This window comes from Nomia melanderi, chromosome 3 (genome assembly GCF_051020985.1).
Source record: "Nomia melanderi isolate GNS246 chromosome 3, iyNomMela1, whole genome shotgun sequence".
In the NCBI taxonomy this organism is placed as follows: domain Eukaryota; kingdom Metazoa; phylum Arthropoda; class Insecta; order Hymenoptera; family Halictidae; genus Nomia; species Nomia melanderi.
Window position 1 is genome coordinate 5,303,091 of NC_135001.1, and position 27,056 is coordinate 5,330,146.

General features: G+C 50.8%; 1 protein-coding gene across 2 annotated transcripts in view; it reads left to right on the forward strand.

Annotated features, from left to right (window-relative positions):
• The first annotated feature begins 701 nt into the window (after positions 1–701).
• Positions 702–27,056, forward strand: part of nAChRalpha1 (nicotinic acetylcholine receptor alpha1) — a 104,225-nt gene continuing 77,870 nt past the window's right edge. Inside the window, exons 1-2 of one of the 2 annotated variants that reach the window (XM_076366389.1) lie at positions 702–982; positions 1,169–3,534. The gene's annotated coding sequence lies outside the window, so the exon portion shown is untranslated. Of the gene's footprint in view, positions 3,535–27,056 lie in introns of both variants that reach the window. The other variant, XM_031990825.2, reaches the window with a different exon arrangement.

Genomic DNA, 27,056 nt, shown 5'->3' on the forward strand with positions numbered 1-27,056 from the left:
CGGCTCGTCGATTCTCGGCGAGCATCGTGTACAGTGCCGTGTTTCAGGTGGGCCAACTCAGCCCGAGCAAAATCCTTGGGGCAAATCCTTCGTTGTCCTTTCACAGATCCCGGCGATTGCTTTGGCCACGAATGCCAGCGATTAGAATCCTTTGTTCGCCGGTCGATTCTCATTTTACCATGAGGGGTCGATTGGCTCAGTATCGAGGTAGATTTCAGGAAGATCATTAGACAGACGCTCGGCTTTCGAAGGAAATTTCGAAAACCGTGGGGTCGTCGATGAGCGATCGACGGATCGGCGAGAGGGAGTGGTGGGAAATGGATCGCCGATAGAGAAAGATCGCAGCGTTACGACCCTGTCGGCGCGTCGCCGCCTCGAGGTTTCCACATGGTCACGCGTCCTCTTGGCTCGGATTCGTGCGAGCTCGAGGGTCGTCGGTGGTCCTCGTAGCCGGTCCTGTCGGTGCTGCCACATGGCCGTGCGTCGTGTTTTGCGGGCTTCGCGAGCTTTCAGGGGCGGCACCTGAATAGTGGGGGATCGTCGATGTACGCGTTCAGGGAGCGCGAGGGCGAGCGCGAGCGGTTGCGCCGGGGCACAAGAGAGAGAGAGGAGCGTGGTGGTTACGCGCAGGGGTGGCAGTGGCGGTGGCGGTGGCTCGGCTACGTTCGGTCGACTTCGCAAGTCATCGCCAGCGTCTCGCGTCGGAGCTTCCACATGGGTTGGTATTGGCTCCCGGGGCGCAGGGTGGCTTGTGCGGTGGGGCTCTAACCGGAGAGAGTCTCCGAGCGTAGAGAGTATAGCGAGGGAGGCGGTGGCGGAGGAGCGACGGAGAAAAGGCATCGAGCACGGTCGGAGGGAGACAGCGAAGAAGACAGAGGGTGAACGCGCGAGCGAGCCAGCCAGCGAGAAAGGGAGAGACACGGCTCGCCACAACACCCCTCTCCTCCTCCACCCTTGGAACGGGCAGAGCGTCAGTGCTAAGGTGGGTTGCTCGGTCGGAACATTGCCAGAGAGAGAGAGAGAGAGAGAGAGAGGGAGAGGAAGAGAGAAAGAAAGAGAGAGCGAGAGAGAGAGAGAGAGAAAGAGAGAGAGCGAGCGAGAGAGAGAGAAAGACACGTCCTGGGAGTGCCTGCCTGCCTGCCTGCACTGACACGACTCCCTGGTGCAGATCCCGCAGCGGTGCAAGGATCGAGAGAACGCGCGCATCGTCTACGAGTGAGCGAGTGACCGAGTGAGACTGGACCGATCGACACGCGCGGTTAACGTCGTTGCGACACGCTCCCAGTCCGAGCAGGCACGCGAGCGACTCGGCGAAACGGTGGCGAGGAACGGGAACGGTAATGTTAACGGGAAGAGGAACGTGAACGGAAACGGTCGGAGAACCGTCGACTACGAGCATCCGCGTCCGCGAGCCGAAACGGAAGGAACGAAAAGAACGGGCTCGCGCAGACCGTTCGGCCGTTCTTCCCAGATGTAACCTGCTCGCGCGAAAGCTGCTAGAGAACGGTGATACGCGGCGCCCGTGACGAGTCGGAAGTGAGCGCATCCGAAGGTAGGAAAGCGCACGGTGCTACCTATGCGTCGCAGTCATGAGAGAGACGAAGCGGTGTCCGAGGCTGATCGAAACGGTCTGCGCGGCTGAAACGGCAGCAGCGTTTCGTTTGGTCGGCTAGACCGGTGAGCAGTGCACGTATGTATGTACATATTGTAGAGAAACGGACAGAAAAGCTGGACGAGAGAGGGAGTGGGAGGAGGAGAGGAAGTGGAAGAGGAAGAGGAAGAGGAAGAGGAAGAGGAAGAGGAAGAGGAAGAGGAAGAGGCAGTGGCAGTGGCAGAGCCAGGGGTGAGGGAGAGGGAGGTAGAAGAGGAAAGGTGTGTCGAGGAGACGAAAGTTAGTAGGAGGTCAGCGTGGCTTCAGGGTGGCGGTGGCCGACAGTGATGGTGGTGGTGGTGGTAGTAGTGGTGTAGTGGTGGGTGCTCCGAGCGGTGAATGATCGTTGACAGCCTCGTGGAAGAGGCGGCTGCCGCTTATGCGGGCTGCCGCGCGTGCAGCCGCATCATCCTCACCGAGTAATCCGAGTCCGGGCTGGTTGGAAGATACGCCGGAGGGAAAGGAAGCGCGACGGTGGCGGCGAGCGAGACGTAGGACGAGGCGAAGGGTGGCCGTAGACGCGGTCTACGTGGTTCTCGTCGCGACGCCCGTTGCCGCGAGTCCGGTGGATCCTGCCGGGTACGCGGCTCTCGCATCGCAACCTAAGGTGGAAGTTCGCGTCGAAGGGACACGAGGAGAAGGAGGAGGCGAACGAGGAGACAGAGAAGGAGGCGGCACGAGCCCGCAGTCGTCGAGCTGGCGGCTGCCAGGAGCCGCTGCAGGATCCCGCCGGTCGCGGCGAGTCGGATCGCGATGCTGGATTTCCGTCGGAGAGCCATGACGAACGCGTCGAACGGAACAACGACCGGGTCGCGAACGAGCTCGAGCCTGATCGGGACGACGGAACTGATCTTGGGAACGCGGACCACGACGTTCAGCGCGACAACGAGCACGAGCAATAGCCAGAGCAAACAGAGCGGACTGAGGAAAACGAGCAAACAGAGTAAACAGAACGCAAGCGGTACAAGGACAAGCGCGATCGCACTAGCAGTTGGCCCGAAGAAAACGAGGTCGGCGACGATGACGTGCCTACCGAGAAACGAACAAGAGAAGATGAAAGCGACCGGCTTGTCTGAGATCGTGGCTACGTCGACGCTGCTGGCGGTAGTTGTTGCGATCGGCGATCTCGCAGTTTTTCGCTCGTACGGTCTCGGGTCATCGAACGGCTGGTAGCGTGGAGGCAACCGTCGCTCGCTCTCCGTGTTCTTCTCGTCGTTTTTACTCCCGTCGTCGAAAGCAGTGTGCTGTTGTTGTGCCGTCCGGATCTCTTTTCGGGCGCTATTATCGTTATCATTCGTATCTTCCGGTAGTGCTCCGCGTCAGGTGGGTGTTGGTGTGTTGGTGCGCCGTCTACCGTTATTTTCAACGTGTCACGAGTTTACGTCCGCCGCTACTGCCGGCCGGCCGGTTGGTTGGTCGGCCGCTCGGTCCATCGTTTCGATAGCCGCGTACCCGCAGTGCGGTCGACTCTCGGCTGACTACGAGGGCCTGGTATATCCGGTCGCGCGCGCGTCTCGCGTCTCGCGTCTCGCTCTATCGGCTTCGCTGTGACTGCTGGCCAACGACCACGGCGACGACCGCGACGGTTGCGTGTCCGGTTTTCACCCGCGACCTTTCACGACCACCACCACCACGACTATCTTAGACGCGACGACGGTCACGGTGGCAGCCGCTACGACCGCGACGACGTCGATTACGTGGGGGATATGTGCGGGTGCGCCACGTCCACGCGACGAGGACTGGGGACTGCTGCGGGTAAATCGGCACGGCGCACCGAGTCCTCGTGCTCGCTACACAGGACGCCTGGGATACGGTAGCTCGTCCTTCACCGTTACTTCTCATCGACGCCCGCGGGCAATGTGCCCACCCGCCGGCAAAGCAACGTGAGTCCACTTTACCCTCTTCCCATTTACCTTGCCATACCCTACCCTACCTTACTTTGCTTTGCCTTACCCTGCCTTGCCTTACCTTGCCTTGCTTCATCTCGTCTTGCTTCACCTCGTTTTGCTTCACCTCGCCTCACTCTACTTTCTGTGAATGTATTCTTTCCTCGCCAACATCGACGACCCGATGGAATACCGCTGCACCCAGCGGACCACGGGTCGCGATGGTGTAGATTATTATTGGAAACGAACATGATCGCTGGAAGGAACGTATTAGTACTCAGTTTCTGTGTACCCTACGGTGCACCGTGTCTTCGTTAACCGAATTCCGATCGGTGTTGCAACTCGCTGGGGAGCATTCGTTGCTGCCGCTTTCTACGATGACGGCAATTGCGCTCGGATTGTTATTCACTAATGAATGCCAGAGATGTTACGGTTCGTTTATACAAACAACGCGCCGCCAGCGTTAAATATTTGCGACAGTCACAGGGGAATTGATGTTTAGGACGTGCGTGTAAATTAATTTAATTAGTTTACCGGAGTGTATAATTTTAAGGGCGTTGTCGTCGTTACGCGCTTCCCCTCTCCGAGGAAAGCAAAAGCGTGTAATTAAATTTTTCTCTTTTTCTTTTTTCACTCTCTCTATTCCATTCCCCTCGTCGCCCACCCGCTTACCCCGCCACTACACCATCCCATCCGATCTCATCCCATTCTCCACCCTCTCCCTTCTCGGCTTTCGACGAGGAAGAACTTTGAAACACAACTTTTCCCGTTTGACAGACAAATAATCGCATTCTTCGTTCTCTTTCGAGGGTCTCCCTTTCAGAGTTTTCTTGCTACCGATGGTTGCGCGCGCGATCGCTTTTGTAACGCGAATCTTAAAAGCTTTCGGAACTTTATGCTCGGACCAAAGTAAGTTTCCCCTGCTCCGTCCCGACTTAAAAAAGAGAGGAATTAACGGCCGCGAAAAGAAGGGGCGGCTGTTTGTTTCGCGTACCGCGACCCCTTCGTCTACCTATCAATGGTCGTCGATGGAATTAACCGTTAATATTTACACGCTGCTCGTGTTCGGGAAAGCGGCACCTATGATCGAACGTTCGATCGTTCGGTTGTTACTTTCGTTTCCAATTTTCTCTCTTCGAACAGTTGTTTTCGCGTCGAGCTTTTATTCCGTTGGAAACGCGCGTACGTCGTATTTGAATTCAACATTCAGCAAAAACGAAGCTGTTCCGAGCGATCGATTCTGGTAGAACTCGTGCTTAAAAACGTAGCGAGAATGGTTTTTCTCATCAAGATTGTGTATACGTTCGAAGTGACGAATATATTGCTTCTTTCTTCGAACTTTTATCGGAAAAGTTCATCCAAAAGATCCTGTAGAATCGCGCGAAAACGTCGGAGTACTTTCAAGGGGTGCCGTAGTTCTGGGCGTAGTCCTCTGATCTCTCACTCCCTCTCTCCCGCTCTCTTCCTCCCTCCCTCGACCCACGCCTTCGACTGTCTTTCTCTCGTATTACTTTTCCTCTAGGTACGATCTCCTAGTTCTTCTGTTATATTCTTAATCGATACTTTATTGTTTCAAACTCACGGACGAAACGGAGGGGGTGAAAGTTCGTCGCGTAAAATTGCTGTCCCGTGTTCCGATCGTCAACCCTTAAATATATATCCGCTATTATATACGAAGGGTCGCGTATTCGAAACAGAAACGGAACGTTAAACGAAAGAAATCGAATTTTTTATTCGACCATTCGGAATACGATGAACGTTCTTCTGCAACGCAAACCGCACACTTTGCGTCGAGAATTGAACCGTATGCCGTGTCGTAAATGTTGATTCCCGCATAATTAACCCGCTTTTACTTCTGTAGGTGTACGCTGATCCCCTCGTTTATTCGTGTTCCCCTCGGAACACCATTCCGAATCGTGATAATAACAACGATGTTTATTTATTGGAAAATTCTCGCGTTGAACGTTCACGCTCGGCGACGCTGTTTATCGTTCCCGCAGCTGAAATATCGATTCGGATCCTCTTGAAATTTTCCGTATCGTTGAAAGAAACGCTGCGATTGTCAGACGTCCCTCCGCCCCGTCGAACTCGGTACGCGGATGCAATCAGATTTCCGACTATTTGCGTAGCGAGTAAACACAAATTCATCATAGGTTCCAGCGTCCCGTTCGTTTGGCAGTTTCGATGAAATTCCGTGAATCCTGTCGATCATCGAACGAAGATTTGTTTGCGATGTTTCTCGACTGGTCGTAAAGTCGACGTTTAACATTAAAGATTTCCCGTCGTCGAATAATATTTATTAATCGCATTCGTTTCGCGACAGGGCGAAATTACATACCGTCCGATTATGATGTCGTTTTCTTTACTTTTCGTTGGAAAAAGTTTCAACTTTCGCGAAGCCTGAACACAGGCTGTTAGATTAGAAGAGCAAAGTTTTTCTTAGCCTATTCGAGAGGTAGCTCCGTCTTCGCTGCTCCTTTTTTCAATGAAACCTGCGAGTACTTAGACTTCCGGCGCGTCGAGCGAATTCAGGTCTTCATGGAAATGCGAGAATGAACGGTCAAAATCTGCTGACGTGTCGCCACTTCCGGAACCGGTTCCGATTCGACGTCATTTTATTGGCGCATCTGTGATCAAAGTCCTCTACACCAAGAATTTTGGCGTAAAGGACGTCGAATTTTCCCAGGATAACGTTTCTTTTTTGTAAGTGAATATCTCGTGTCTTTGTCGAGTGATTTTCCACGGTCGCCTTTCGTTTCAATGCTTCCTCGTCCGAGAGTTTTAATGATTTTGCTCATCAAGCTTCCGGCGGTTGCAGAAACGTTAGGTGTTTTCCGGCTAAGTTTTTCCGTGTCATCCGTTCTAGCTTGACGGAGGCAAGCTCCGAGCAATTTTCTTGCAATAAAAATGCAAGTTTTTCGCGACAGGCGAGTCGCATAAAACGTAAAACGTCCTCGAAAGAAACGTCATTAGGTGCGAGAAGATTGTCGTCGTCGGTCAATCGTCTCACCTAAGCTTGACGGGGCTGTGATTTAGCGGCCTGGTTGGATGTATTGATATTATTCAAATTTATGATCCATCGAACATTATGTGCGCGTGCGAAATTTACATATAAAGTAATGTTTCCCGCCGCTCCGTCGTATTCGGATTCCCTACCGCGCTTGCCACACTTTTCACGGATTCTCTGGGATTCCCTGGGATTTTCGCGCCTCGAGCAATTATCTCTCGAAATTATTCGATCACGGCCGAGCCGGCGGCGATTACTTCGGAAACCATCGCGAAGTATTTCAATTATACGACGACCTACGTTCGCTATTAATTATTCCTGTCACGAGTTTCTGATTGCCCCCCGTACCGACGTTTTCACACGAATCGTCGTTTGATAGAGATAAAGGCGGGAGAACGAAACGGGGCAAGTTTATATAAAGCCGTATCTCTGATACGCTCCGGGGAATGGATACTTGTCAACTTGCATTCCTACGTTTTAACGCCCAATTGGGACAGGAGTTATTCCGCGGAGCGGCAACCACCGTTAAATTATATGGAGCGTTTAATCAGGTTACTGGCTGGTAACCACGGAATAAAAATTGAGCCAAGAACTGCAAGGGGATGGACATGGCGAGGAGAGCGGGGGAGAGCGGAGGAAAAGAGATCGATTCATGGCTCGCGGCTTGGTCCGACCGGCCAGCCTCCACGGAATTTACGATAATTTTTAACCGGCTCTGCATTTTTCACGCTCGCATCTCTCCGATGCATCCACGGAAACTTGAAACGTCTTGAAACGACGCGACGTTCTGTCAGCCTTCCATATCGATTTGCGTTCCCTTGTAATGGATCACGTGCACGCGTTATCTCGTAATTTGAAAAGTTGCGAGCCTCTACTTGTCTCGTGTTTTCCACGGTGTTCTCCGCACGCCAGCGTACTCGTACACGCGAACGCGCCCGCTTTCTTGCCTTTTAATGCCCATTGCCGCGTCGAACTCTTTCAAGTTCTCGCTTTATCGACTGTATAATCCACTCGATTACGATCCTCCGGTTCTCGCTGAATTCCTCCCGCCACGGCGCCCGCTGGCTCCGCAAAATTAGTATTCGCAACGGTGCGCTTCTGTCCCTTCATTTTCGCTTTCCGTATTGTGTAAGTACGCGGGCACACGTGACCAGGTAGAAGCGGCGATCGACGGAGACCGTCCCCGTAAACAAAGTCGACTTATCGATTTCTGATAGTCGAGCGTTCGTAAGCCTGGTTTTGTTAATTGACGAAGTAATCGCGATTACCGAACATCTATAAATTATTTCGAACTTGTTCCCGCGCCGCGGGGGTGTAGAATTAGCGAGAGCATGTCAACAAAGAGAACGGCAGGGACGTGGTGGAGGGGGGGGGGGGGGGGCGACAGCTTGATTAAAGGCGAATTTAACGGACGATTGAAATTAACGGAGAGCAGCGCGTGTTCGACGAGTTTGATCGAGTTACGCGAGGCACGCATATCCGAACGATTCGGTCCTTCCATTGTCCTTTGCAAATCGTATCGAACGGATATTATATCAAAGGGCCGCATCGATAATTACAATGTCGCGTCACGACGTTTCGCGAATCGTGTCGTTGATCGAACGAGGTCAGGTCGGGGTCTTTGAAATCAGGAAATCGTAAAGGGAGAGGAAGAGAGGGAAAGAGAGGGAGAGGGAGAGAAGTTTAATCGCGTGCAGTAAAATCATCGACTTAATGGCGCGGTAAAGGTAAAGCTGCCAATAATTAATAGTCGAAGCACACTTTCATCGCTTTTTTTTTATCCCGGAGGGTAGCGCTTGGGTAGCTGCCGGGGATATGCAGGTTAAAGCGACCGAGTTGGTCGGTCACTGTGAAGCGGTGGTGTTACACCACGTAACCAAGTGAACCGCACCCACCGCACTGCTCCATTTTCTTACTCGAACGTAATTCAGTAATAGAATGCAACGTTCTCGTGTGCGCAAACGTTTCTATTGTACCGTCATTGCGTGCTGAAATATGAACAACATTTCCCTAGAAAGTTTCATGGTAAATTTTGTCACGTTGCTTTCGAGATATACGCCGGTACGCGATGCCCGAATCTCGCGTTCGTAGCTCGAGAACGGCCATTATTATCGCGAGCCTGGTCAATCGTGATATTTGCCGAGTGTAATGATTTTCGACCAAGCGAACGTAGGTGTCAGCTACGAGAAACGCTCGCAACGTAAATCGAATCGCAGTTTAGCTTAACGCGATTGTCGTCAAAATCAGCGGCGTTTCAATCTGGGCGTGGCGTGGAGCGATGGCGTAGCGTGCCGTGGCTACGGCATTCGCAAAATTTCGTTGCTTTTGCCATTTTCGATTTGACCTGCTTCCACTTGCGCGAAAATCTTGTTTGCCAAGTGGCGATACAATTTTATTCGCTCGTTATACCGTGCCCCGCTAAATCCTCGCGAGCTGGCGCTACAATTTTATTCGCGCGTTATATCTTTCCGGTTACGTTCGCCCGAGTCGGTCGTAATTACTATTTTCAGGAATTCGTCGTCTGTTTCTGTTACGTGATTTCCATAGAGTTCACTGTGATCCTGCTTATCGCACACACATGCGCACTTGTAATCAAAGATATTGCGAACTCGTCGGTGTTTCCAGTGCTAAACCGAAGAAGTTTTCCGATGAAAGCTGATTTCTTCCGGGATTCGATGCGATGCGTATTAACGTTGCGGTTCGTCAACTGAAATTCCATCAACCTGTCCTCGAGGACTCGGCGAAACTCGAGCGATTTTTCTGGGAGATTTAATGAAATACTCATATCGTTTAATTATCGGTCGAACGAATTCGTTTCAGTTTTATCGAATAGAATCCGGATTACTGAATTTCTTCTCTTAAACGGTCCGTTACGATCGTGCACAGTTTGGATAAGAGTTTATCCTGTGCAAATCGGATCCAGAGCGATTAAAAGATCTCTGAACGTTGGAACGCGGCATCGAGAATGTTTCGATTTCCACTGAATCGCGGGAAAATATACGTTGCGCAGGGTGGATTTTTCATTTGGGGGCTATTCGCGAATACAGGTTAAAGCGACCGAGTTGGCCCCTCGGTATAAAGTGGCGGCAGCGTTGCACTCCAACGCGAGGCGAAGCGAGGCCGAGAGAACCGTATTCCACGGCGCTGCTCCATTTTTCTCCCCTTTTCGTTTCTCTTGGCGAATGTACCCGATGCACCACTTTATAATGCAAATGTTTCGAAGTAATAATTTTATCCCGACGGTATCGCTCGCGCCGTACACGCGACGCGGTGCGGCAGCTCTCAACACCGAAGAGTATTAAGGCTTGATTCACACTAACGATCAACGTTAAGGTTAGATCACAATTATTTGATATCAAGGACTTTACCGCGTCGTTCATATTCAACGGTCGAAAACGATCAAACTCGTTCACATATTTCTCACTTCTATTCATTCTCTCGTATAATTTTTTCTGAATATATATACCTAATATTCTGTCGAACGAACTTTTAACCGTCCGCCGTTTGCAATTGGTAGTTCGTATCCAATGAAGGGGTGCTGCAATCTTTGATCGCCAGTAAACCTGTAGCTGTAATTTCACTTATATGTAAAACATAGGAAATAGTATATCCTAAGAAGTACTCTTTCGAGCAAAAACAAGGAAATTTGTATTATGTAGAAAACGTCAAGAGATAACATTTTAAAGAGCTCGAAAAGTGAAATCAACCAATTCGTTCAATTAGCGGATGAACCGTGAACGGAATTTTCGTTGAATAACAGGTTGTTACGTTAGCAATGATCATGGTCGATTATGACTTCACCCGTTCTGACCGCTGACCGCTAGTGTGAATTAGGTCTGAACATCTCGTCGGTGCGTCGGGGCGACGAGCTATGGGCCACCGTCCATTCGATTCACCTTGTTGCCCGGCGTTGGCCGTGTTAACCGTGTTAACCGTGTTAACAGGGCATCCCGGAAACCGGGCGAATGAGAAAATAAGAATTTCTGAGCAGCTTGTGGCGAGCCTATCCTCTCACCGCGAACCACTCGGTCACGCTGCTCACTGCCGCATAATCGTCAATGATGCACGAGGGGACGCGGTAAAAGTAACGTACACTCGTAGTCCGGCAAAATTGCGCGATTGTTAGTTTTTAATGAGCTTGTCCACCGGCTGCTTCAAGTCGACACCCATACCGCGAGTCCTAGAATACCCAAGGTACCTTTAACGAGTGTCTGAAGCTCGGCACGAACGACTTTTCGAGCGTAAATACTAGGTCCACGCGGTTTCACCTGCCCGCGCTCTTATGAAACGATTTCGTAACGTCGCTCCCCCGTTTCGCGGCCGCGTCACGACCATTTCCCTGGAAAATTGCAGACGATGACGCGTGGCGGAACGATGGGTTCGTATTCCGTTATAGATCGTTCGACCTTACCCGGGCCGGTGAACTCGGTGTATTATCAGAGCCTGTTCCAACGAAATTCCAGCTCGTGCATCGTCACGCGGTGAAAAATGAGTTGTGCGCGATTATTGTTTACCAGCGAGCGATCGCGTTTCAATGAAACGAGCAGTCGATATTATTGGCCGTTGTTCCGCGTAAAAAGTTGTTGCTTTATTAAAACCATACGGTGTTGCTGCACCACTCGCCGGAAGTATTAGCACGCAAATATTAACATTTTAGCAGGAATTTCCCGGCCCGCTCTCGACAATAAAACGGTGCTTAGCCTGTATTCGGAAGCTAAATGCGCGTATATACCGCGCTTCGCGGGAAATTATTAATCGGCTTAGCGTTTCGAGGAGCGAGTATAACCAACAGGGGCTCGTTCGTCTTTTGTTTCCCGACAATTCGAACTCTCGGCCGTTTCCGCAACGCTGATCTCAGGATTCACCGGTAGAGTCGCGCGCTTAACCCCTTGCCATACAATAACGAGTGAAACTTGTGATGATGGTTTCTAGATTAATTCCACAAAAATTATTGCCACACATAACACAATTTATTATCATCAAAGTAAATTTTCGTTCACAGTGGAATAGAACATTTCTTTGCAATTCTTCGAAATTTTTGATAGAAAGATGTTACACGAGCTTACGGACAAAAGTAAATAATAGGGCAAGTTGTCGACCGCTCCGAAAGACTTGTTTGCGGTAGAAATTGCGGCAAAACGGTGAACACGCAATTTCCAAATTAACGTTATGATACCAATTCGCTGGATGGACGCTGAGGGACGAAAATACATATTTACGGACGTAGTTAATTTTTAATCGGTCTGTGAAAAAATGATCAGGTGCGATCCATTATTTTAATAATGAAATAAATAATACGCGAACAATTGAAATTTAAAGCTTAACGCGCGGCTACGAGCGTTTCTGTCCGTTGAAATTAGCGCTCGCTCCGCCGCGGACCGCAACGTTTTTCGAATTCGATTAAAACGTCCGCGGCCGTTGGACGTTAACAGCTTGGCCGACATTAGTCCGTGTCCAAACCTGTCCCTGTTTATTCAATGTTCCTATCTGCAAAGTGAACAGTCTCCGAGCGTAGCGGTCGGCGAGACTCGAAAGTTTCGGTCGGCGAATTCAGTTGCCGCGACGCTTTTAACGACGGTGCACAGCGGACAATAATCGTTTACGTTTTCCCCGCGGCCGATAGGAGCTCGGATCGCTGAACGATTCCGGACCTTATACGCGTTTAGTTTGTTAACCGAGGTTTGAAATCGACGGGATCGTTGAACGCTCGGAGGACGTCGAGCTTTCCAGTCGAGCGATGACGTCGGAGGATGGGAAAAAGGGACGGAACCGAGAGAAAGCGGCTAGTAAAAAATTGTGCTCGTTAAGTACGATGACCTCCATTTGTCTCGCTATAAAAGAATTTTCTGACCACCGAGTGGACGCCGACGGGTGAATTACTTTTAATAAACGTGGTCCATTCGGCGGCGGTGGCGACCATTATGGTTCGATCGCGATCGACGATCCCCTCCACCGAGTACTAATACTAATTAAACCTTTTTCTTGTTTCTCGTAGCCGAGCCCGTGAATCTCGTGCGCATGACATCGCGAAATCGATTCGCAAAACAGGAACGCGCTTCCGGAACTTCGTCGCGCGTGTTTTACTTCGTGCTACTGATCAGGTTGGCAGAGATCCGCCTGGCTGTGATAAAAGTTTGCCCGAGGTTCGATTAGAGTTCGGCAAAGAAATCGTTTCGGTTCGTATACGTTGCGCGGCTCCCAGGCGTGTTTATCGCGCTTCGTTTCGCTGATAAGCGCGCGAAATGCCAACGCGGAACGTTAGTTTCAATTTCTCCCCGGTAATTGTAGTTTCAAACAAAACCTCGCGGGCTCGATCGTAAACAAAACGTGGAAGATCGCGCGGCTCCCCTATTGTCCGATTAGGGCGGGGGGTTGGTCGTTGAAAGGGCGAGAGAATAAAACCGCGAGCGCGCGTGTCCGCATTAAGCGGAGCCGTGAAAAAAAAGAAAAATAAAGAATCACGTTTTCATGAATTCGAATATGAAGGAAGGTAGGAAAGATCGTGCGGCGGGGGTAGGGGAGGCGGGCGAAGAATACGGAAAAAGAAAATGAAGCAACGGGCCACGAATCTGGCCGTTCGACGTCCGCGCCAGAAGAAAAAGGCAGTTAACTCGGTAAAAAGCAAACGTGCCCGTACAATAGCGCGGTCGGCGAACCGTCGAATCGACTGGAAGTCTCCGGAGCATTGTGTTCCGAAAGATTTTATCGCGAAAAACATGGAAGCGCGACGGGATTTTCGGTCGGTCACCGATCGACCGTTCTCTCGAACAGTCGGGATCGGTCAGAATCGTTCCGTCGCATCAGTCGTCGGGCGCGCACGCCGGGGGAACATTTCTTCGTTCGAGTCCGGTCCGCCATTAACGTCGAAATTAGCGTCACGATCGGTAGAAACGTTCCAATTTTCGAATTGCCGTGTTCCAGCGGAATCGCTCGTATTTCCCGTGCATCGTTCGTCAGGAGCGCGACACTGGGCTCCGCGATACGAACGAGCATCGTCAAACTCGACCTGAATGGGCAAGAACACTCCGGCAAATTAAAAAATATGGCACCGGTCCAGCGCGCTGGCACCGGCAGCACACTTTCGACTTCTTCTCTTCCATTCGGCGGGCTCGCTCATCGGCCGAATAATCTCCGCGAGAATCTCTGCGATTTCTCCTAGCGCGTACGTAATCGCGCGACTCCTTTTCTTGTCCGCGCGTGCCTCTGTGGAGCCTAGAAAAGTAATTAGAGCTATCTTTTCCCTCGTAAAGACGACTGGTCAGAGTTTCTCAGACAAAACGTGGCCCGACGGTGAATTAGGGCGAGCCGCTGCCGGATTTGCCTCGAAGATTTAGCCGCGCGGAATGAACCGGACTCATCGAAGGGGATAAGAATGTGACACAGTTCTAATGAACTATAGAAGCGAGGACTCGCCCGCGAATAACTTCCCGCCGCTCCTCTTTCCACCGAATCTCGCTTCTTGTTCGTTCGGTTCTAGGCTCGTCGGTGCTCGCGCGAATCCTCGGACGAACCGGATCACGTATTTGACGAACCGTGGCTTTGGAATCGTCGACGTTCTCGGCGTTCCGAGTAACGAGAAATCTAATGAGAAGCGTTCGAAGTTTTTCGATGTAAGTCGTGTACATTGAGAATTGTTCTTCGACGTTTCGCTAGCAGCTGGCATCATTGTAGCCGTGAAAGTCTCAAACAAACTGAAAAAATGTAATGTTATTCTTCCTCGGTAGAATATTTTGCATTCGTCGAACGGGTTTTCGGATTATTCCGACGCGATTCGGTGCTTCGATTTCCACGCCTTCCTTCGCGTTCCTTCGCCGAGAGGCATGCGAATGGAAAGGGATCGCGTATACCTTTGCGATTTTGGTCCCGAAGCTCATCTTCCGTTTTCGCGTGTAGCGCACGCATGTTTTAATGGTTGCCGCATTCATATTCATTCTCTCTTTCAGTGGAAACGAGCGCGGCAGTATCCTTTTCAAGCTTACGCTCGCGCAGAGCTCTTTCCCTTTGATTTTTACTAGCGATTCGCGGCGGGTAACGGTGATCGGGACTCGCATTAATTTTCGAGAAATTCGGTGTCCGTCGAACACGGCGAACCCGCCGAGGCCGTGCAACGGGAACGGACGCGCGAGAAAACAGAGCGTGCACCGGGAAATCGGATTCGCAAAATCAGCATATCGCCGCGGAGGGACGCGGCGCTGTGTTCCGCGTAAAATGGAGCACACGACCGCGGAAAATCCCGCGAACAGCGTGCCTCTCTGCCTCCGGCTGCTTTATCGACGAGATCCGAATAAACGGTCCGTTGCGAGGCACCGAATCGCGGAAAGCGAAAAACAACGCTCCCGGTCACTGGAATACGCGGTATTTATCGCGAAACTGATCGATAGGGATCGCGCAATGGTTTCTTGGTCTGCTAATTTCGAACGTAGGATTATCGAGTATGGAATTTTGGGACAATCACGGTTGAACGTCGTATCGCGTAGGTGTTCGATAGACAAGATGTTGAAAGACAACGATCTTGTAGCGATGTATCAAATGCCTTGCAAAGAGTTAGCCTTGAAAGGTTCCAGAAAGGGTCAGACATGAGAAACGTTGCTTTTAGAGATTTATCTTGCAAATGGTGCAAGTTAATATCTCTAATTATTAATGTCTAGTAATTACAAATAAACCATATGCAACCATGTTAAGAAATGAGGTCTCTTACGAGCACGGTTGTAATAATACATGTATATTTAAGGTGATAGGCGCCAGGCAGGATATTTTATTTCGTTAAATGGGAAGACGAAAAAGGGTTAACGAATCTCGGAAAAAGGGTTAACGAATCTCGGGGTGATGGACGCCGTCTGTCGAGAATTAAGTGTTTATTCGGCGAATAGCCGCATCCGGTGTTCGAGGGAAAAAGCCGACAGAGTAAGAAATTTATCGATGAAAGTAAGTCGTGCCACTGGGGCGTCGTAAATACTCCGGCACTCCCGTCACTCCCGTGAAACCCTCTGTAGACGCGTTACCCGCCGGGATCGTTCATAATTCACATCCGATTTGAACAAAGTTTTCGAACTAGCGCGATTTGCTTAATACACTGCTGTCCTCCTTTTCACTGTCTACTCTCTCCTCTCTCCCTCGCACATCCGTCTCCCCTCGGCCTACCCGATGTTTGCTCTCCGATTGTTCGAAGCGCTCGCGTCTCCGCGGTTCATCTGGCCCCGCAAGGAAACTTTTTCATTCTGTTACCAGCTTCGCTGGCTTCCTCGTCGCGGATGCGGCTCCTCCTTGAACACGGCTTCATCGGGGCCGAGCTTTCGACGAATCGGCGAACGTTATTTTTCACTTTGAATATCCGCGCGACGAATTATCTCGCGTCCAAAGTTCCGGCACACATCCCGGGACACCTCCTACAAATGACTTTCTTCCAGCGCGCGGCTCGGAATTACCCGGGCGACTCGAATTGGGTCACCGGAAGTAGACGGCGGAGTATCAAACTCGAAAATACGCTCGCGTTCCTCGGAGATTAAACGAATGGAGTTTGTTCTCGAAACAGTCGAAGCGTTATTATTTATGTTAACGCCCGTAATTAATGGATTCCGGCATGGTCCACGCGGCTGGCTTGTGTACGCGGCAACTTCTAATTCAGAATTAATGGGGATGAAATCATTTGTTTCGCCGTTGCCCCTACCTCTTATTAAAGTCTCGACGATCGGCGCGCGCGGAGCGGCTGAAATTTACGATGCTACGCCGCTGCGTCGCTCGCGGCGACTGTCTTCGGTCCGTTCCTAGTGGAAGCGAGCCAGAGTTCTCGAGTAACGCGGACAATTCGTCAACATCCGGGGGACCGATTAATCGTAATCGGGTTTCCTGCTTTGACGCGAAACTAAATGGAAGACACCGGTTCTCGCGCTTCCGCGTTCAATTAATCGCGTCGAGTCTGTTGAATTCCGGTTCCCCGGAATACGCTCGATATCTTGCGGAGCCGGCGATGTTTTTCAGACCGATAATTCGCTCCCTTGCTCGGCGAGCCCGCGTGATTTGATCGGAATCAATCGCACGGACGACTCCGGCGCTCGGTTTTGCAACGAGTAGGCTCGCCGGGGCTTTTAATTAAATTCCACGGACGTGCGGGTGGACGAGCGAATGGACGAAGCAGCCGTGAGGCCGGTGGACCCGCATTCCTTTTTGATTTCGCGCTACAATCTCATTTATTCCTTCGTCGCGATCAACGAATTCGTTCGCGACGCGTTTGATCGGACGCGTCCCGCTGAAATTTCCGCCTCGCGACACGCCCGCGACACACCCGCGATCGAGAACCGTGCCCGTAGAGGCTCGCGCGCGTGCGCGCCGGATAATTAATTATCGAATTCGTCTGTCCGTTATCCGTTCCGGTGGCTCGCGGCTTTATTCACCGTAAAGTTTTACTCACTTAGACTGTTATTCGCTGGATAATTTTAATTCACGGGCGTGCCCCCGTGATCTCCGAGCCATCCACCAGCGAGCCGCACCTCCGCAAGGAATATTAACGGCTCGCTGACAAGGGCCGGAATATTTGTAAAACTATGCATAGCCGAGGGGTATTTACTCGATGGGGGACATGCCAGCGCGCGGCTGGAAATATGACGAGCTTCCACGGAATAAATACTCGGGAAAGCGGCAGTCGTGTGGTGAGCCGACTAAACGCGCTTTAAACTATAAACACACGTACCTGTACATATTTACGAGTCTCGAGCAGCGCGCCACCGGAATACCGACGGTCGGCGTTCTTTTCCTTGGAATTTCCAAAGGTTCCGATGTAAACCGTCTTCTCCTCTCGGAAAAAATGGCCGCGACGTCTCGGAGAAATGTCCGACCACCGCACCGGTGGAAAGTTCCGCGGCCTTTCCATTGGCCGTGTCGTTAGACCGAAAATTCCGGCGAGAGGGAAGAATAAGAAATTTTCGGGATGAACACCGGCCGCGATGACAGAAAGTTTCGTCGAAGGACAATACGACCTGGATATTCGCGGGACTCGAAGATATTCGGACCGAAGCAGCGCGTAGGGCAGCACCCATCGGGACCATCCATAATTTAACAGCGATCCGAAGTTTCTCGGTGCTGCTGGTCTGGCGGAATACTTGTTCGACGCAGCGGTGTTCCTCTTTAACCCCCTTGACACGTTTTCGTCGTGGATTCGAGGCAACGGCCACTCGCCGTGGAAGCAAGCCGGTTCCCAGCCAGCTTCTCTCTCTGCCCCCCCCGGGGGGGGGCGTCGTCTCCTCTCTTCTCAGCTTTTCACCTCGGGACAAATTCTGCGGTTTCCCCGGCAAGATTCTACTTACAAAAGCAGCAGCAGCTACGCTCCCTTTGACAAACTTCCAATCCAATCGACAAACGAATCGATCGACCGCCCGACCGACCGGTTTTCCCGGGGATATTCAATGGTCCCGCTCCGATTCAGCCCGCTTCTCCTCGTTTTCTTTTCGCGTTTCCCCGAGCCGCATTCAACCGACACAATACTTTGGCAAAGTAAACTTCAGCGTTCTTATTGCGTGTAATTTCGAATCTAATTACTGGCTACATTTCCTCGAGCTCGTTTCCTTCGATTGAAACCGCCCGCAGACCGCCGCTCGGTGGCCGCTCGTCTCCGTCGAGAGGAAAGGAAAGGAAAAAAACTTTCGGTCGCCGTTCCCGTCCACAATGTCCCGCGCAACGCGAATTTTCGTCGTTCCCCTCGCGCCCCCTTCCGAATCGTATTTTCCTTATTTCCTCCCTCTTGTGTCCGCTCTCTTCGGCGAGATCCATTTAATCTTTCAAGTTCGCGCGAACTATCGGGTAAGAATACCGTCGAATTACCAGTAAATTTGACGAGCTCGTAATTTTGACAGCGAGCGACGACTCGATGGACCGTTAACCCCGCGGATTCGGATGAATTTACGGGGCGTACCCTAGAATCCCGGGTGGCTGCGTCCGAAGATGTACCGGCGCGACGGCGATTTACTTTCGAAGGCGGGGGACGGTCTCGTGTTTCCGGCCTGCTCGCCGCTGAATCGACAACCGCCCGTTCCTCTTTGAGCATCCTCCGTTCCCGACTCTTTGATTTCTCTCTGGCAGGTCCCGCCTCGAGACGAGAACAGAACTTTGATGCTGGTCGCGCGGAACCGCGCATCTTTTAGCGCCCGACGAGAAACACGTCGACCGATTTCTGTTTGTCTTGTCGCTGCGCGAAGTGTCCCGAGACAGCCGAATGCGTCGGTGTCGGGGTTCGTTAGGCGTGTAAATAGATCGCACCGAGTGGTTGCCGCTTTCACGAGAAGGACCATTGATTCCGACACTGAATTCGTTGAACGCGAGAACGCGCGAAACGCGCGCGCTCGATACTCCCTGCCGTTGTGCGCGGCAACTATACCGGTTTTTCCTTTATCCCTGGACAAAACGGGCAATGGAATGAGACGATACGACACGAGGCGAAACGAAGCGGGACGAGGATCGCGCGGCAGCCTCGGACAAATCGATCGTTCGACGGGGCTATTCGGGAATCAAATTTTTGAATCACCGCGGCGGATTCGTGAAAAGAGTAGGCTTAATTCCCGCAGTCCGTTGGTATTGCCGATCGAACGTTTATTGGTGTCCACTGGTGCGTTTGCAACGGCGCGTGTTCTAGACGTATCTTCTACTTCACGCGTCAATCAACACCGGATGTACAGGCGGAGGTTAATGAATCTGTTTTCGGGAAATGGAGTATTCGGTGTACCGATAAACTGTTTGCGAATTCCGTTATTTTTGCACGGAGCTCGTGACGGTTCGGTCAAACAGAAATATTAGTTGACGAAGGCGGGTCGGAACGGTTTAATTTGTTTACAACGATCCGGTTGTTGATTTTCACGGCGTTGTGCACGGTACCCGAGTACGACTCGATGCGCTGTACGATGCGATTTCACGTGGAACCACTCCGCTTTTGTTCGATTCACCGGTGAAATAAACTCGCCGTTGCGTCCGCGGGTGTGCGTTCGCGCGTCGCTTCCGCCGTCTGATTTTCCTCCCTTCGGTCACGAGAATTCGGCAAATTAGCAACGAGTTGCGGAGTTTCTCGGGTGATCGATGCCGCTCGAGTTGACGCCCACACCGTTCAAGGTCACCCGCTCCCATCCCGCCATCCACTCACCCGTCCGTCCGTCCTACCATCCATCTACCCATCCCGCTTAACACTGGAATCACCGGATAGATAAAAATTACTCAACTAGGCTTTCTTTTCTCGCGGTTACTAAAGAGATACAAATATTTCCACCAGAAATAAATAGACCACTTGATTTGGATAATATCCAAACTAAAATGTCTCAATCAAATTCCAAACCTAAGCTAACATCTAATTTATACTACAAGAAAATTCGAAACAGTTGGTCGTTCTAGCGTTGATCAAGGTCCTTCGAACCTGCCGTAAGACTGTTCGCGTAATTAAAGACTAGTTAGAGGTTAACGACGCGCGATGCTGAAAGATGGCAGGCGGGATAGTAGCTCGTACGAGGAGGCGGAGGAGGAGGAGGAATGTAGAAATGAGTCGTCGAGTATGCGAGAACGCATCTAAAATCCGAAGGCTTTGTGCGAAATCTGTCTGACGAAAGAGACATGGTGGCGACGGGAACGAGGAAAAAAGAAAGGGAAAGGGAACGGGAATACGAATGGGATTGGGAATGGGAACGAGAATGGGAACGAGAATGGGATAGAAAAAGACGCGATGAGACGCGACGCGGGGGGCGGGCGGAGGTTGTAGGAAGCGGCGAAGAGGGTAAAGAGGAACTCCGACACGACGTGGACGCGCGAGACAAAGGAACGATGGGAAAGAAGAAGCAGAGGCAACCAGCTAGCGTGTATTATTTTCCAGGATGATGAGGGCGGCTGCTGGTCGAGTTGGTTGCTTTCCAGCGACCGCTGGAGGCTGGCTGAGACAGGATGAGAGGATGAGACGTACAATTAGTACCGCCTGCTCGCCCTTCCGCCGCTCTTTCGTCCGTGGACGACTGTCAACTCGCTGGGGCTTGATGCTACGGGGCTGCGCCAACCTATCGCGTCGGTTCCAGGGTGAAGGGTTAAAGACTTCGAACCGCCGAGTCGATATCGCTTTCTGCGAGCTAACTGCAAGCTAACTACGAGCTCATCGGCCATGCCGGAACGTCCGAGATTAGTTGGCACTTCGATCTCCCTGGGGTTTCAGCGTTAGAAGCGACGATGGTATCGAGGAAGAGATGGTTCTTCCGATTTATCGATCCACGACGTCATTATTTGTCTTGCGAGTTAAAATGTTGCGATACACCGAGCATTTTGAAACAGTTGCGGGAACTCGGCAATGCTTTCAACATTTATTTATTCGAGCGTCGTTCGTTTCCACGCTCGCTTCGAGTTGCTAACGGGAGGAGGTACTGGGTAGGGGAAGGAAGAACAGCTTTGTGGATCCAGCCCACCCTTATCGCGGATTCCAGGCCATTGTCCAGGCCGTGACGCGGCCGGGCATAAAGTTTCACTCTCTTCCCCGGCGCGTTTCTCTCCTCCGGCCCCCTCGACCGAGCAGCAAGTAACGCGAAGTTGATGCACGCGAAATTTCCACTTGGGCTTTTCTGCCACGGCGGCGTCGAGCGTCGCGAGCGGTCGGGGCGGTGTTTATTTGATTTCGTTCGCAAGGCACTTGGATCGCTCGGCCGTTTGGAAAGCTCGCGAGATTGACGCGCACTTGGAACGCAAGCTCCGCCATTGCCGTCGGTTGACCCAGTGACACGCATTGGGTTCGTTTCGCCCTGTTTGAAAACTCGACGCAAAAACACGGCGTAAAGACGACATTAACACGCGTTGTGAAAGTTTCATCGAACGACGTTATCCCTCGGTAGACCGTGCTGTTTCGTTCCACGCGGACTCTGTTGTCAATGGACAAACGACAGCTGAATATAGTGACTTTCAGTCTGTAAAAGTAACCGAGCTTTCCTGCCGAATGACGCGCGATTATACGCTCGCGTCGAGCTGCCGTCTCGTACGCTTTCAATGCGCCATCATCAACCTGGATCACGATGAACCGAAATAAAAACCGAAAGTTTGCGTTGTCTCGTACGCGACTTTTCGCGAAACTACCATTTCAGCTCGGACCGTCTTGCAGACGTTCGGTCGGCCCGGAAATCGTATCGGCTAACAGAAAGGATCCGTTTGTGGAAAGACGAAACCTCTGATACGCGTTTACCGTGAAACGGAAGGACTTTTCTCTCTTTCTTTCTTCCCCTCTCCCCTCCACCGCCGCCGCGAGTCCTCAGACATTTGCTCTCTTTGAGATCCGATTGGACGGGAACGCTCGATTACCCAAGGCAAATCTTAGCGCGAGATCTCCACGAGAACGTGACCCGGATTCACTCGCGCCGCCATACTTACTCGCGAAAATCGCTCTCGTGCGATTCACAGAGGGGCCTGGGCGCGACATTTCATCCGGCGAGGACTTGACTTTTCGTCCTAATTTTGCGTTAATCGATTTCGGCTTGGCTAGGTTGCATGCACGCGTCGCGGCCGTCACAGGCCCCGTATACACGCGCGCGAGAACACTCGATGGGAAAGTTCGCAGAGTTCGCGCGGGGAATTCTCTCCCCGTCGAAGATCTTCCGAAGAATTTCGAACTGTGCGGAAAAAATCTCGGCACTCGTTTTACGACGTCGACTCGACGTTGTGATCCCGCGTCGGGTTGGTTTTTTCGGTTCGCCGGACGCGAAAGAAAGGTCGTTTGGGAAGCGCTTTCGGAAACTTCGTTCGAGGTCCTTCCCCGATCGAAATGGCTCCGAGCCATTCGTAACGGGAAAAGTTATCATTGAATTCTCCCCCTTTTTTTTCGCATCATCGATGCGGTGGCCGAGCAAAATTTCGGGAAACGAGTCTTTTGCCTTCCCATCGACTTCCGATAGTCAGTTTTCTGCGATGAGTTTTTTATTATCAATATCTATTACGTTGGCGCATCGGAGGATGATATTATGTACAATCCGTTGACCAGAGGTAACCGACCTTTGCTGATTGATCGTAAAGGTTATATTGCAGGGGAATGCGTAATAAATAATTTCGAAGCAGCGGTAGGCTGGGTCAACGGCGATCAGTGTGTTCCTTACGGTCGGCCGCGCACGACACGGTTCGGGTCGGTGAACGCTCGCTGTCAAGGAACGTCCCTGTTTCTAACGGTCGAACGTCATCCTTCGTTCCCTCGTTCTTTCGTTTTCATTATCGTAGTCGGACTTTTTTAACGTCCACGACCGCGCGGTTAAGTGCTTGCTTTAATATTGAATCGATAAAGTGGCTGTGATCTCACGGGAAGTCAGTGATGGGGACATAGAACGGTGCTTATGTACATCGTAAGTACAGTGGGACCTCGATTAAACCAGTCGTTATTCTCCGCGATCTAGATTATTGGTGGTTATCCTAGAATTTGGTGATTCGAATAGATGAATTATACCTTAAAATATCCCCGATCGAAGTTTGCAAACACGCTTCGGAGGGTTTCTTTGCGAGTCTCCATTTATTTGGACTCTTAGACGCCATATGAAATGGGACGATCATGATTATTCTATATTCTCGTTAATTCAACGTGCATATCGTGGAAATGCATATATTGCATAGATTTTAGTAATACAAAAGTATGTTTGAATGGGAAATTGAGGGTTGAATCGGAGGTTTCGGGAAATTACAAGATCCCGATGTTAGCTCGATAATGACCCTTCGCAATTCAATTGGCGACCAAATGTCTTGAATAGAAATCAGGGTTTCGGCGAAGTATCCGATCGAAAACGCTCTGTGGGAGCGCGCACCCAAAAGGACTGGAACGCTCGTGCGTGGGAGTGTGAATGGGTGACGAGGGCTGGATCGAACGAGGCCGGTTGAAAGGGAATACGGAGGTGGAGGTCAGTTGAGATTCGGTATTCCGCTAATCTCGGACATCGATAATAGCGCTAAGCCTTAGACACAGAGCTTGATTAGCGGGGAAACCGCTATTCGGTGTGTACATCCGGCTTGTACGTGATACATCCCGATGAATCATATTATATATGTCAAAGTGGCATCGCGAACATCAAATCCCGTTGTAACCGGCTTTACGAATCTTTCTCGAACAGCGGTCGTTTCAGCTCAACATTTTCCAACCAGTCGATATTACTGTTACACGAAGCGAACTCGTTTCAGAATCCGCGTCTCTTCTAAGAGGGAAGAAGGTTAACCCTTTGCACTCGAAAGTTTTTCAGTAGAAATACTCAACGTTCCCTGAAACGATATTCAGGGTGAGTCACGAGGATCAGAACACCTGAATATCTTCGTTGGATTTAAAGATATGAAACATGCGTACATCAGAATTAGAATGGTTTCAAAGAATGCACGTCGCTGTTACATATTATCTTTTTTGATGTCATATTTCTTCGGTCCACTTATTCTCAATGTCACCAACGTTTTTTTTTTTTTAACCAGAATTGCATACTTTTTCCCCTTGTGTATTGTAGTATATTCAAATGACCTTCAACTGAGAAAAATGGAACAAAAACAATTCACTGTGTACAATTCATTTGCTTTATTTCTGTCACGCTAAGTGTTCAAAATTATTTCGATGCACCCGTATTTCGTATCTCTAAATCCAATAAAGATATTCAGGTGTTCCGCCTTTCGCGACTCATCTTGTAGACGGCGCTCTTTCGAACTAGCGAACGAGAAAACAACATAAGCTAAGCGGCAAAGCTGTTTCGTTTCAATATTTCACGTATCGATGCATCGTGCAAAGCTCAGGTCATATCTGGAGTGTAAAGAGTTAAAACCAGATTAAAAGTTCGTCGACTTCGCATGCGACAAATCCCCAGGATAAAATGGACTAATCGACGGTTGGCGTGTTTCTCTTTTAAATCGATCGTCCGATAAAAGTCTCGTCTGCCGGCGAACGTTATTCGGTCATCCATCTTTCTCCGCGTATCGTATCCCCCCGCCGACACATCTGAAATGAAATTCTCCCTAGGAGATTTTCCACCGTTCCAGTTTCTCTCGAGGCATTCGCACGGTTATTCTCCGGCGCACGCGTGTCTTTCGTTAACAACGAAACCGATTTCACTCTCGCCGGCCCGTTCCCCCCCGCCGCGGCGATCGATCCCTCGCGAGATTGAAATCAAAATCGCCTCTGCGGTAACCGCTGTCCAACATGATTTGGCGACTCGCCGGTATCTAGGCCGGTTGCCCGTGTGTAAACCAATCAGGTATGGTTATTGTTTCGCTTTTCGCCGAATGCGCGGTAGGTACTCGTGGAAAAGATTGGAAAAACGGAAGCGATCGCGCTGGATGGGGTCCGCTGTTAAAAAGTTAGCACGATCGCTGGCCAGCGTTGGAAATACCGGTAGTACTCGGTGCCCATTGAAAATTTCATTGACGCGTACCGCGGTCGTTCCTCGGACTCCCTTCGAAAAACGCTCGCGTTCCGGTCGTTAAGTTTGAATAAAACTAAACCGCGGTCTCCTAATGTTTATGTAATCTGCGTAGCTAGCGGCGACTACACGGTTACGATTCGCGTCGGTCGTTCTCGTGGACGGACCAGTGGCGCGCCGCCATCGGAGGGGCACTAACGCGTTATTTCTATCACAGGAATCGGCGATAACCGCGCGTGATGATACGTATCGGTGGTTGTTTTAACGACGGGATGCCGCTGATGCAGCCGTTCGCCGCCGCAACCTGTAGTAGGGGTCCGGAATTGAAACATGGGACAAGTTAGGAACACTAAACCGATTTCGCAGAGGCGTTGATAGCGATACCGCGTTGTTCTCGTTCTCCCATTGATATAACGTTCGAGTAGTTTCACGTAACATCATTGCGGTTACGTTTCTCGCAGTATTCAAGGAGAACCGTGGGCGCCACGACGGAAATGCCGGCAGTACTTTAAGGAGTTCCGGGGGAAAAACGCAATTACATTTTCAGAAAACTTGGGAACGATACTACTAACCGTTTGCTTTAATTCTCTCACGGGAATTACGGTAGCCGAGCTTCGCGTTGCCGAGGAATAAAACGCTATCGGTTAATTGCACCGTCTTTCGCGAGTGGAATTTTCTTCTCCCGAGACGCGCGATCGGCTCGCGTAAATTCGAATCGACGAACGGTTCGACGCGAGGAACTGTCGGTGCGAAGTCGTTCGATGATGATCCCAGCGGATGAACCGGGAGGGAAAAAAGGACGCGGTACCGGTGCAGCGTGCTAATTTAAATGGAAGTTTCGTCGCAAACTAGAGTAAATTTGCATGGAATGAAAGGTAGGTGGCTGCGGAAGGGCAGGGCAAAGCAGGGGAGGCAGGGCGAAACAGGGTTTCGCGTGCAGAGTCGAGTGTATACCTTCGTCAGAAATTTTCTGCTATTCGGCAAGTTGCAGCATCGTCGACGGTGGCTGATGGGCGTGCCGTGTATACTTTATAGCCATGGGCGGCAGATTTAGTTTCCGTAATAAGCTCGACTTGACGCGCAGCCGCGGGGAACTCCGCGGAACCCGAAGTCTCTCGCGGCGAACTCTGAATTTAATATAAACTCGTCCATTCGTCGCTCCGAAGTTCCGTCCGCTGCGTCGGGCGCGGGAACGTCGAACGATTTATTGAAGCGACGTTCCGTGGCGGTCGGAATCCGATAGTGGGTAAAAAAGTTGCTTGGGAAAAGAGGGAATGGGACGGGGAGGCACGTTTCTCTTCCTAGTTGAATTCGTTGCGTTCCGACGGAAGGGCGAAGTGTAACGAGTATTAAATGGGGCTGGGTTCCTCGCGTTATTCCGGTATCGATCACTTCGCCGATAGAAATCGCGGAATTCGTTGGCAACGCATGGAAGGATATGAGACGTTTCTCGCTCACTTCTGTTTTCGTTCGGTAAAGGAGGACGTGTAAGGTAAATCCGTTACCGTCTGGTTATATCGATGAAACTCGATGAAAAACGAAACACGCTGTTCTTCCCCCGAAGCGATTATTAATTCCCCACAGTTTTATCGACTGGCGCGTACATGGGCGAGATCGGCGCGAGCAATTTGATCGAACGGTTCAGTCCTGGAAGCAGGCGGAAAGCCGGCAGTCGTGTGCGAACGCGATCGTTAGTCTCGTCAGTATCGTTGCAATGGCGCAGAAAAAATTAACAAAGCGGCCACTTTAACTGATGGCACTTGACCTTCGATGTCTGGTGAAAATAGAACACGCCACCCTCTGATCATCTTAATGATCTAACAACAATGGGAGCCGTCTACATGCATTACGGCCAAACATAGCAACGTCCTTTCCTTCTTTGCCACGTCGAACGTGAAACGCGCGTTTCTCGGTCGTGCCTTATTCGTTTACGAATCGTAAAGGAAGGGTTGCTCGAAACGCGATCCCATTAAACGCGCGGAGCGGTGCATGAGTATCATCGATGGGAACACGGTATTCGATTATTGCGGGTACCTATAAGTTTTTCTATTTTTTTTCCAACTGTTCGTACACGTTCGGGTTTTATCTTTCGAATATTCGATTATTCGAATATTTGAATATTCGATCAACGTAGTCCGCGCCAGTCTTTA